At 42.3% G+C, this 12,066-nt stretch overlaps 1 protein-coding gene across 3 annotated transcripts in view; it reads right to left on the reverse strand.

Moving 5' to 3' along the window:
- STIM1 (stromal interaction molecule 1) overlaps positions 1–12,066 on the reverse strand; it is a 180,401-nt gene that overhangs the window by 166,933 nt on the left and 1,402 nt on the right. The gene's annotated exons all lie outside the window — the stretch shown is intronic.

Consider the following 12,066-nt stretch of genomic DNA (forward strand, 5'->3'; position numbering starts at 1 on the left):
GGGGAAGAGAGGGAGAGACAGACAGAGAGAAACATCTATCAGTTGCCTCTAACCATGCGCCCAGCTGGGACTGAATATGCATCCTAGCAATGTGCCCTGACCGGAAATCAAACCAGCAACATTTCAGTTCACAAGATGTTGCACCAACCAACTGAAACACACTGGCCAGGGCTATAATACTCTTCTTCATAGATGCCATTCTCCAGTCACTCTGGACTAACATCCACTAAAGACTCTTCCATTTTTCTCACTCCATGCTTTTACTGATAGTATTTTCTCTGACCTGCCTTATATTTCTGCATGAAATACCTGAAGACCCAGTAGGCTACTTCCTCCTCCACAAAGTTTCTCTGATCACTCCAGGCAGAGGTGATCCTATTTTCCAATAGAACCATCAGTATTATTCAGAGGGCACTGAACCTAGATTGCCTTACAAAATAAGCTATAAAACTGGAGACTTGTGAGGATTAAAAAAGATCATGGCCCTGACTGGTGTGATTCAGTGGGCTGAGCACTGTCCCATGAACTGAAAGGTTGCCAGTTCGTTTCCTGGTCAGGGTTCATGCTTGGATTGCAGGTTTGGTCCCAGTCAGGGCACCTGCAAGAGGCAACTGATCAATTTTTTTCTCATACATCAGTGTTTCTTTCCCTCTCTTTCTCCCTCCCTTCCCCTCTCTATAAAAATAAGTAAAATCTTTTAAATAAATAAATAATAAGATCATGTATGTAAAAGCATGTAAAAGTCTTGTTATAGAGTAGGTACTCAATAAATAGGGGTTCTTATTATGTATGATGAAGAAAAATGGGGTTGTACATCTTAATTCCTCAGTCCTTCTACTGGGCAGGGGTTATCTCATAACATATAACATACACGTTAAATGTTGACTGAAGAAGTAAAGAACACTACTCAGATACAGACCCTATCCCAAAGCTTATAACCAGAACGGCTCAACCATAATGCTATTTTTGGAAGATACAAATTGAATACACATCATTCTGTAGCTATACACTTACCAATGTGATACTGCCATTCAGGATTTATAAGTGAAATAAGCCCTCTCATTCTTTCCCCCAACCTCAAAATACTAATCCCACCTTCTTCCAGCCTACGTAGGTAATAGAACAAATGCCAGTAACAGTCTGACAAATTGTACACTTTTTAATCCAAATGCACATCTCTATCTAAATTCATATAGCTATTTCTTCCCCCCCCCAATAAGTTATTAAACTAAAAACAGCATTGACCTTTGGGTTAGATAAACCTAAATTTAAATCCTGACTTAGTCACCTTGAGAAAATTACTTAAACTCTTACAGTTACAGTTTTCTCATCTATAAAATGAGAAACATATCTACCTTTAAGGGTGTTGTGCAGATGAACAGCAACTAGCCCAGTGCCTGGAACATAACAGGCACTCAGTAAACAGTAGCTATCATCATCGTTTTCATCACTGAAGTTAATTGAGTCATCTTAATTACGTATTTATCTCTTTAGAGACATGAAGTGTGAGTTCCGGTGAACTCTGCCCTTGTCAGTGAAAGTTTCTTGAAACAAGACCTCTGCAAGTATGACTACCCAGCAATACACATGCACAAACACACAGAACATACTGCTGATACCTGAAGAGCACCCATCTCCCCAAGCCACTACATTTTAGATGCTGGCTCTGGGAACTTGGCAAACATGGACACATTTGTTTTAACATACACTGTAGTGATGAGAGTTCTGAGAGCTTCCTGAGAGGCCTGAGATAACCCAGAGAGGCCAAACAGGAGCAGAGCTACTGAATCACACTGGAGAAATTAGAGGCACATGAGATTTGAAAGCCTGCCAGCCTGCCTGTCTGCCAGTGAGATTTCTGGTCATCACCTAGGCCAGAACTCAACACAAGGCAGCCAGGAGCTCCGTAAATGTAGATAACAGGAAGAGGACAGGTTTGTCCTGGCTAGATCATACAGACAGCACAGCTGACTCTCTTATATCTTTGCCCCCTCCACAAAGTCTCTCTAGAGGCCCCTCCCCAATGCCTTGAAAGAAAGCTAGTGTGATATCTGCTCAAGCTGGAATTCTCTGAGGCTCAGGGAGTTCTCAGAATCAGAGATAACATTTAAAAAGCCAGTGATCTTCATTGCACTAGCCTACCTTCCTGCAGCAAAACAAGCCTAGCATGAAAGAAGGCTCCCTCCTCCATCCCACAAGCCAAGCTAAGAAAAGCAGTTAAAGCTCATTCCATTCATTTGGCTGCCTCAACTTTGACCTGAGGTAAACCCATGTGGGCCATGGAACCAAAAACAGGGAGCAGCAGGACTCAAGGAAGCTTTACCCATGGGTCTCACATCAGCTCTCTATGAGCACAGACCTGCTCCACTTCTACTGCAGCCACCTACTCAGGGTAGCCATTGCTGTGACAAACAAAAACAGCCAGCCAGAGTCAAAGGCAAACCATCCCCCAGTTTGACTGATAACTGGCACTGAGCTCAATAAACAGGGATGAAGTACTATTTGGCAGAAAAATAGCACCCACAGAACTCCTCAGAAAACCTTCCGTGTGAATTCTATCCCTAATCTCAAAGCCCTCTTGTCTAAGCTTTTCATAGGAACTTATGTCAGTGTACCTGGCCCTCTACCTCCGTGCTTACTCAATCCAAAACTCAACTCGTCACTCCTCTCCTTATTCAACAAATATCTTTTAAGCACATACTCTCTGACCAACACTGTGATAGATATTAAGGATAGGTACTATGGTCAACAAAACGAACATGGTTCTTGCCCTCAAGAGAGAGGAAAATGCACATGCACACACACAAAGACTTTAAAGTGTATACAACCTTTCCATATAAACTAACTCTCTTGTGACCCATTTTCCAAGTGAGGAATCTATAGTTCAAGTCATATTGTCAGTAAGGACTCAAGCCAGTGCCCAGTAATCTTGATTCTACAACAGGATGTCTCTTGCTTTAAGAGGCACAAGCATGGTGTGAAGTACACAGACAATATCACAGATAGCACATGCAACCAGAGTCTTATCAGAGATGAAAAGGAACTCATGGATAGTGTTAATATCAGGGAACAGAGGAGTGAAAGGTTAGGTAGGAAAAAAGGAGGAGAGGGGAGAACATCCTGGGAGGAGAGTAAAATGGCTTCAGTAAAGACCCAAAAAAAAGCAACGTAAGATGTGTTCTGCAGACCAGAACAAATAAAAAAGCCTGGCTGACCCAAGAAACTGAGAAGGGAACAGAGGAAGATGAAGTGAACAAAGTGGTCTGGGGCCAGAACCCTGGGTCAGGAAGAAGATGAGCGCCCATAGAGGGATTTTAGAGCCTGTACCATCTCTATTCCAAGTCCCCAGAAAAAAATAAAAGTGTGTTTTTGTTGGTTCATTTCAGGTTTTTCTTTGTATGGCCTCCCACACAAAATAAATCTGCTCCACTCAAACATGACAGGGTCATAGCCATCCCTATTCATGTTTCATCTGCCCTGGCAAGTTGTGCCAACACAGGTAACACTGTCAAAATCTTAGTGCCAGGAAGCTTCCCCTTGGCACTTTCCAGGTAGCCACAAGCAACCCCACAAGGGTTTAGATACATTTACTCCGCCTATGGAGGCCCCAAATCCACACAGAATGCAACCAGCTGAGTCAACCAATGGTGCAACATACAGTACAACACTGTGACCCACCTCCTTCAGGAAGCCTACTCTGTACATCCAAACACAGATCTCTCCTTGCTCTGAACTGAGATTGCCAAGAAAATGGTACAAAATGCAGATATTAATCACCATATACCACAAATATTACTAAGCTTCTTTTTCTGTGCCTTATTATAAAAACTCTCTAGCTGGGGGAAACTCCTCAGAAGCCTCACTTGACAATAGCTTTGTATACCTCCAATTCTGCCCAGCCCATTTCTGTAAACATAATATAGTAATATTGTGAATTACTTTCTGGTTCTTCTCTGTATGTGTCTCAGACCCCCTCACAACCCAAACTGGCTGCAACAGGGTAGAAAGGATCCACATCAGAATGGGAACAGCATGTGAATAAAAATCAGACATAATTAGATTCTAGCCCTGGCTAAGACCTTAGGCAAGTTTGTTCCTCTCGTATGTAAAATGAGTTTGGGAGAGATGGTCCTTAAAAATCCTGTCAGCTTTAACATACTAGGATGTTAAGTCCTAGCACCTAACATCAATGGCCCAAAAAATGGTCAGACTAAGTTCATCTGTTAGTGTTTCAATGCCACTTATAAGTCTAGCTCTGAGAAGACAAGTTGGGGCAGTAAAAGCTCCAAGGCTGTACAATGGGCTGCAAAACTGAAGGTACCCAACAAGGAGTTTAGAAGCAGGACTAGAACCTAAAATAAAAAGCTAGTTTAGGAGTGTGCCTAAAACAAGAGAAGAGTATAGTGGGAGGGGCCACGTCAAGTCTACATGTCAAAGCAATGAAGTCATGCATGAACCAAGAGGACATAATATCAAAGGAAGTAAAGAAAGACTCTGCGAGACTCTAGGAGACAAGCAAAGAAAAGCTAAGAGGACACATCACCTAGAAGCCATTGTTCCCAAGATCATGGCCCTAGGGTGATATCACAGGCATCCTCTAAGACAGTCCCCCATGACCCCTCTCTCCTGGTATTCATGCCCTTGTGTATTCCCTTCCCCTTGAGTGTGGGTTGGACTTACTGATTTGCTTCTAACAAAAAGAATATGGCAGAAATTGTAGCATAACAACTATAAAATTAGATAATAAAAAGACTGTAACTTCCATCTTGGGCACTCCCTCTCACTCTCTTTTGAACCACTTGTCCTGGAGGAAGCCAACTGTCACGTCATGAGGCAGCTCAATGGAGAGGCCAATGTGGCAAGTGACCAAGGTCTCCCTACAACCACATGAATTAGCTTGAAAGCAAATACTCTCCCCTCCAGTCCAGCTCCAACCCCAGCCCAAAAGCTTGACTGCAATCGTATGAGAGATGTCGAGTCAGAAGCACCCAGCTAAGTGGCACCCAGATTTCTAATCCACAAAAACTGTGAGCTGACAAATATTTATTATTTCAAGCCTCTTAACTTTTACAGTAATTGTTATGCACCAACATACATGGGGACTATGCTCATCTAGTCAGACATTCCAAGCCTGCATTTAGAGGGTATGGGCCAGAAATAAGATCAAATGCTAGCACCCAGACTTTATCAATAGCTTCCCTATAGCCTAGCAGGGGTGTCCAACCTTTTGGCATCATCTGGACCACACTGGAAGAAGAGTTGTCTTGGGCCACACATTAAATACACTGCAGTATGTAATCACAAAAAAATCTCATAACATTTTTTGTAAATTTACGATTGTGTTTGTAAAATTACGATTTTGTAAATTTACGATTGTGATCATTCACAGCCATCCTGGGCTGCATGCGGCCTGTGACAGGCTGTATGAGGCACACAGGCCACAAGTTGGACACCCCTGGTAGAATTAAGCCTTGATTAAAAGCCTATTTGGGCCACACCCAGAGTCTATAAATATTTGGTGGGTATACATGAAGTAAAACAATGGAACTATACTAGGTTCAAAGAAGCAACTACTGTTAAAGAAGTCCCACTATAAGTAGATACTCAGATTCTGACTGAGGCTTTTCAGCACACAAAAGTAAAGGTTGAAAGAACCCTAATAATGCAGAACTTTGGAGTTTACAAAGCCCTTTTACCACATAAGTTATCTCATTTGATCCTCACTACAAATTTATTCATTATGGTTATTCCCTTTCTACAAATGAAAAAACTAAAGCTAAGAGAGATGAGATGACTTACCCTTCACTAGATCCACAGCCAATAAGGAAAGGAACTGGACCTCTGAAGCTCCCCTAAATCCAGATATTTATGTCTGATGGCTGTGGCCACTCAGACCCTTCTGCAAACCAAAGCCAATCATTCTCACTTTACATCTAGGCTTCTTATCCAGCCCCGCCCACTTATTTCCCAAATCTCTCCTCCCCACTGCACCTAAGTCCTTTGTGGAGTTAAGACAACTTCCCAGCTACTCATCACTGCAGTCTCTTGGTCATGGACGACAACGATAAGAGTTTGATTTCTTTAAAATCCTGGACAAACTTCTTCCAAGTAAAGTGAGGCTATTGGACCCAAAGTGGTCTGGATGATTTTTCTTAACAAAGACAAAAAATGAGAAATTCTAAAACTGTGAACTTTCTAAACAAATGAACCCTTATTTCTTCTAAACAAATGAAGCTTATTTCTTCAACTTTACCGAACCCTCTCCAAGGAAATATTTTTTAACTTCTAACTAAGTGCCTAGGAAACTATACTAGAATCATAATCAGATAATAAATACCTTTCAATTTAGTTCCACAAACTTTATAGGATATAAAGTATACTACATGCCAAGCTTTGTGCTAGGAGCTTGCTGTTCTAACCTTTGAGGAGCTTATGGTACATCAAGGTACACAGGTAACTCCAACAACATAGTATGGTAGGTAAGATTATAGGCTCTACCACCCTCCAGAGCAGCTCTTCTGATAGATAACTGGACTGACTATTCAAACACCTTTGTTAAACACAGCTATCTCCAGGCTATAGGCTCTGAGTGCCAGATCAGTGAGCGACACATTGACAGGTAATATATTTGATAAAAATAGCAAGGGCCTGGTATACAGATCCTCAGAGTTATAGTTCTGATCCTGTCACTTTTTAGCTATGTGACCAAGAACACAAATTTCTCAACTATAAATTCATCTTTAAAATGGCTATAATAATAAAAACAGCCTTGCCTACTTCCAAAGTTGAGGATAAAATAATAGATTGAAAAGAGATAAACAGATCTGAGTTTGAATGAAAATACAAAGTGCCCTGGGCAAGCAACATATCCAAAGGTTGAAGGAAAAGCCCAGAATGGGTACCAAGACAAATTAGACAGTTTAAAATCAAGAAAGAAAATATGGCCTTGGCCAGTGTGGCTCACTTGGCTGGAGCATAACCCCACAAACCGAAAGGTCACAGGTTCAATTCCTGGTCTGGGCACATGCCTAGGTTGTCAGTTCATCCCCCGCTGGTGCACACAGGAAAGGTACCTGGTAGGGCTGAGTGCAAGAGGCAACCAATTGATGTTTCTCACATCGATGTTTCTCTTCCCCTCTCTCTCCCTTTCCCTCTACAAACATGTCCTCAGGTGAGGATTAAAAAAAAAATCTTTTTTAAATGGAGAGAGAAAAGATGACTCATTCAGACAGGCCCTGGGTCCTAGCTTTTCCAACAAATTGTAACAAAACTTTTAGGCTGGGGACAATAAAAACAGAGATAAATAAAGTACAACCCTCCTCCCTTCTTCTACAAAGAGCTTATACTTGTGAGAGAACAAACATATACAATGTTGGGTGTTACATTACAAATTTATACAAGGTATCCTGAGAGTAACAGAAGAAAGCTCTGTATTGTTATTACTTTATTTCTTAAACTGTTATGGGCACATGAGCATTCAATGTATTATCCTTTATACTTTGTTGTATATCTTAAATATTTCTTAACAATTTTTTTATCAGTAGTAACAAAAAAAGAAAGTTCTGTTGAAGGCTCGGTTTGGTATCTTTTTCCCTAAAATTCTGACAGCCAGGGCTTCTGGGTTTCCTGTAGAATCATTTCTTGTGAAATAAAATGTACCACAACATGCCCGTGAAGGCACTCAGCAATGTATGTCAGAGCTACTCAGCAGGAAATGAGGGGCCCCTTGGGGTTCAAACCCAAGTCCTGTGCAGATCTAAAAAAACACACCTCTCTACAAGACCTCATCCCTTTTTTGCCAGACAGCAGTTCTTATGGTGCAGGCTCCACATTCCTAAGGAGCCCAAAGGTAGAATTCTGGGGGACCTGTGAATTTGGTTGGGAAAGAAATTACATCTTTACTTTTCAATATTCTCTTACTGAAAGTTAGCATTCCTTTAATTATATATTGTAAGCAACCGACTACAATATTATAAGCAGTATCTATGGTTTTGTCCCCAATAAAAATTAGTGATTTTCATGTCACATTACATTGTTGGAGATATCTTAAAATATTATTTACATTCATCATTACTTTAAAGTTAGGGTAGGTATCAGACCTGATGCTAGGTCCCACTTGACGGCAATCTTCCTGTCTACGGGCCCTCATGGAGGTAGCTGGCCAACTATGAAACAACTCTTCCCAGTTATTTTTCAGCCAACAGTGACACCTCACGTGCTTACACTGGTGACCCAGACATCTACAATGCCCCCTTTCCTCCAGCCTTCCCCAAGTCAAACCACTCCCTTCTGGTTCCCTTCAGCCCACACCCAACCCCTCCTTCCAGGAAGCCCTCTCCAGCCACCTCAGCCCAGTCCAGCCTACAGAGAGCTCCCTTAATCCTTGGCCTACACTGTCTACAGTACCTAGTTTTGTGCTTCACTAAGCCTGTGCATTATGTTCTAATCAATAGTCTCTAAATATATATCCTATATCTGCATCCCAATCCCAGACTTAGATCCTTTGGTAGCCATAAATTCTTTCCACAGTGCAAAGCAAGCAGTAAGCCCTCATTATAGGCTTGTGGATTGAATAACCAATTGAGTCAGGGTCCCTGCCTTAAATGTCTTATTATAGTTCTACCTAGAACTTCATTTTGATGCCTCTCTGGACATCAATATATATATATAAAGTGAGTTGAACTAACTGATATTTCCACCTCTTAATTTTTGAAATAAGCAACCAATTTTTATCTCCCCAAGATCTGAGAAAAATTATGAGGGAAACTGAAAAGCCTCCCCCAGCTCTCGTGGACAGGGTTAGTCACTTGCTCCTCTGGGCTTCCTGCAGCTTTCTGTATGTATATACAATAACTCTTTTCACGTTTATCACACAGTTTTGAGAGAATGTGTAACACAGTGGCTGGGAAGTAAGGGGCACAGTCAGACTGCCTGGATTCAAATTCTGGCTCTCCTTCCTAATATTGTATAACCTTAGGCAAGTTACTTAACCTCTCTATGATTCCATTTCCTCACCCACAAAATGGGGCTAACACCTAGCACACAGGATGACTGGGAGAACAAAATGGAGTTTGGAATAGTGCCCATGACACAGTAAGCACTAAAAAATGTTAGTTGCTATTATTGATGTTATTAATGTCTTACGAGGCACTGGGTTTTACCCTAGCTGAGTCTCTGTCCTCTCCCCATTCTCCATCATAGCACTCTGTTTATGTTTTCTTCCCCAGCACTTATCACAAGTTAATATATTTATTTATGTGTTTATTTCCTATCTTCCCACTAGACTGTAAACTTCATGAGGGCCAAGATCTTGTCTTTTTGTTCATCCTTAAATTCTCAACACCAAACATATTGTCTGACCCAGAGCAGGTGCTCAAATATTTGTTGAATAAATAGCACACAAACTGGCACTGATCAATGTTTACTAAATAAATTAACCTAGCTAAGGGTAATTGTCAAAGCTGAGGCTTGGACATGTATGATGTCCTAGCTGCCCCAGGATTACTGTTGCCCTCTCCCCAGACCCCAATATTAGCCTCAGTCAAGCCCTACCCACTTGCCCTTGGCCCCAGTCCAGTTCCGGGAGCCACCCTCAGCTATAATTAGCATAGCCACCAAGATGGCCAAGCCATTTATAGCCTTGGAGGCAACAGCAACTAGCTGGGTGGGCAGGCAAGGCTCTGGCCTCCTACTCCATCAGGGGTTTATTGAGAAGCCAGCCAGCATTGCACCAACAGCCTAGATGCCTATCCTCCAAGGCTCTGTTCTAGCTACACCGAGTCAAACCACAGTTCCTGATTAGAGGCCCTCACTACCTACAACACTAGCAGTCACAACTCCAGATTCACCTGGGACCCCCACACACACATTTGCAGAAAACATTTTGAGTTTCTAGAGGCAATGAGCCCAGAGTCTAAGGGAGGTCCCAAGCATGAGTTCCAGGCCAGCTTCGGAAATGCAGGCCCCAGAGTAGCACCACCAGGCACAGACCTTTACTGACAAAGTGACTTAGCATAGCTAGGTATCTTTGATGCCTGTACACCTAGCCAGGAGATGACAGGGATGACCTCTCCACTGCCCAATGTGAGGGCCTTCCACCAAAGCACCTACCCTCACTTCAGAGTCAGGCCCTTATGATGGCCATACTCATCCAACAAGAGAAAAAAAATTCTCTTACTCCCTGCAGAAGAAGAAAGACAGGTCTTTCCTCGGCTCTCTGCTACAGAGCCACCAGGACCTGAATTACTAATTCACCAGGAAGAAAGTAACATTCTCTTGGTCTTGCCCAGTGCTCCCTTAACATGGCAGGGTATGAAAAAATGGACGTGATCTAGAACTTAAGCATCAGAAGAGCTGCCTATAAGACTCAGCACAGGACTCAGTTTCTTAACCCATAAAAATGGGGATAATACCACATGCCTCACATTCTAACAGGGCTATTGTGCGATTTTTGCAGGAAAAAAAAGCCGTGTGATTGTAAAATATAAACTTTAGAGAACATACAAATTGACTAGGTATGTTGAATCTAATTCAGAAAAGTGGCAGCTTTAAGGGCAAGTAAAACTAATGTGTTTCAAAGATACAGAGGAACTAGAAAGATTACTAGGTTCCTGGCTGCACAGACAGCTTCTCCCCAAGTCCTGTAGCAGAGCCCATTCCATGAGCCACCTCTTTGCAAAAGTGAGTTCCTGTCTGAGTCAGAGACAAACTTCCAGAAAGGCTCAAGAGGACAACCTACCAGAACAATTGTGCTGGGACCTCCAGGTTCCCACAAACCATAGCCAAGCCACCCCAGCAACTAGGGTCACTGAGACTTCCCTCCCTGGGACTCAGTATTATTGTGACAAGAGAAACTAATTTCTGAACTGAAAGGAAGAAAAGACCAAAGGAGAAGCCTAAATGGTATAATCAACACATCCAGGCCTCTGTTGTGTGAAGGGCTGTCTCCATCAGCTCAAGTCTGGGGGTGGTTCTGAGTGATGCTGGAATGCCTCTTACCTATCACCTCCCCCCGCCATACACATAAACACATTATTTCTGATAGCTAGCTAATGCCTAAAATTACAAACTTTATCCCTTTAGCTTGTGTCTAAACAGTTCCTCTCCCACCAAAAAAAAAAAAGAATATTCACTTTATGTCAGGCACTCATATTTTAAGGATAAAAGAGGACATATCAGTTATAAACAGGGATGTCACTAGAACAGCAGAGATGTTCCTTAGAGCTATTTCATAGTTTGACCTACCTCTGCCTACCAGCCTTTCTCTTGCCAGCCCGAAGAGTACCAAACTTTGAGTTATGTTTCAGGGGCAAAAGCAGCACAACACTGAGAAACAGGATTAATATGCAAGAAGGACCTATCTTCAAAGCAACTGACTAGGTGCAATGCTTGTACATAGAGCAACCCTGACTTCACCTGGAACCCAGCCTTTGGGGTACCTGGACTCACACACAAACCAGTCAAGAAAGTTAAAAGAGAATTTCCTAAGAAAGGGTCTAAATTAACAGGGGTGTCCAACTTTTTGGCATCTCTGGGCCACACTGGAAGAAGAGGTGTCCTAGGCCACACATTGAATACACTGTGGCACGTAATCACAAAAACATCTCATAATGTTTTAAGTAAATTTATTATTTTTGTGTTGGGTCACATTCAGCCATCCTGGGCCGTGGTTTGAACACCCCTGGTACCACCAAAGCCAGTTTCTGAATGTACCCATGAAACTTCCCAGCCATCGTGACTTGTTTCTTTTACCTTCTTATATCAACCAGTACCCACTGAGCCATCTCCTCACTTGAGCTTGCCCACCTCAGAAAGAACTCAGCTATAAACTGTCCCCACTCTGCAGCCCACTGCTTTGGGCAGAGCACAGTGACATAGTGAAAGAAATAGGAAAAGAAACCAGAATTCCTTCTAAGCCTCGTGTAAAACAACTGAATTTTAAAAGGACACTTTTCTTCTGCAACAGAACACCAGGGCTCTTGCTATCTGACAAGTTCCATGAGTACATAGGAAAAATCAAGACAGAACAAAAATATCATAGAATCCCTATCCTCATCAGTCTCAAGA

This window comes from Phyllostomus hastatus, unplaced genomic scaffold (genome assembly GCF_019186645.2).
Source record: "Phyllostomus hastatus isolate PE091 unplaced genomic scaffold, TTU_PhHast_1.1 phas_scaffold_317, whole genome shotgun sequence".
NCBI classification, from domain to species: Eukaryota; Metazoa; Chordata; class Mammalia; order Chiroptera; family Phyllostomidae; genus Phyllostomus; species Phyllostomus hastatus.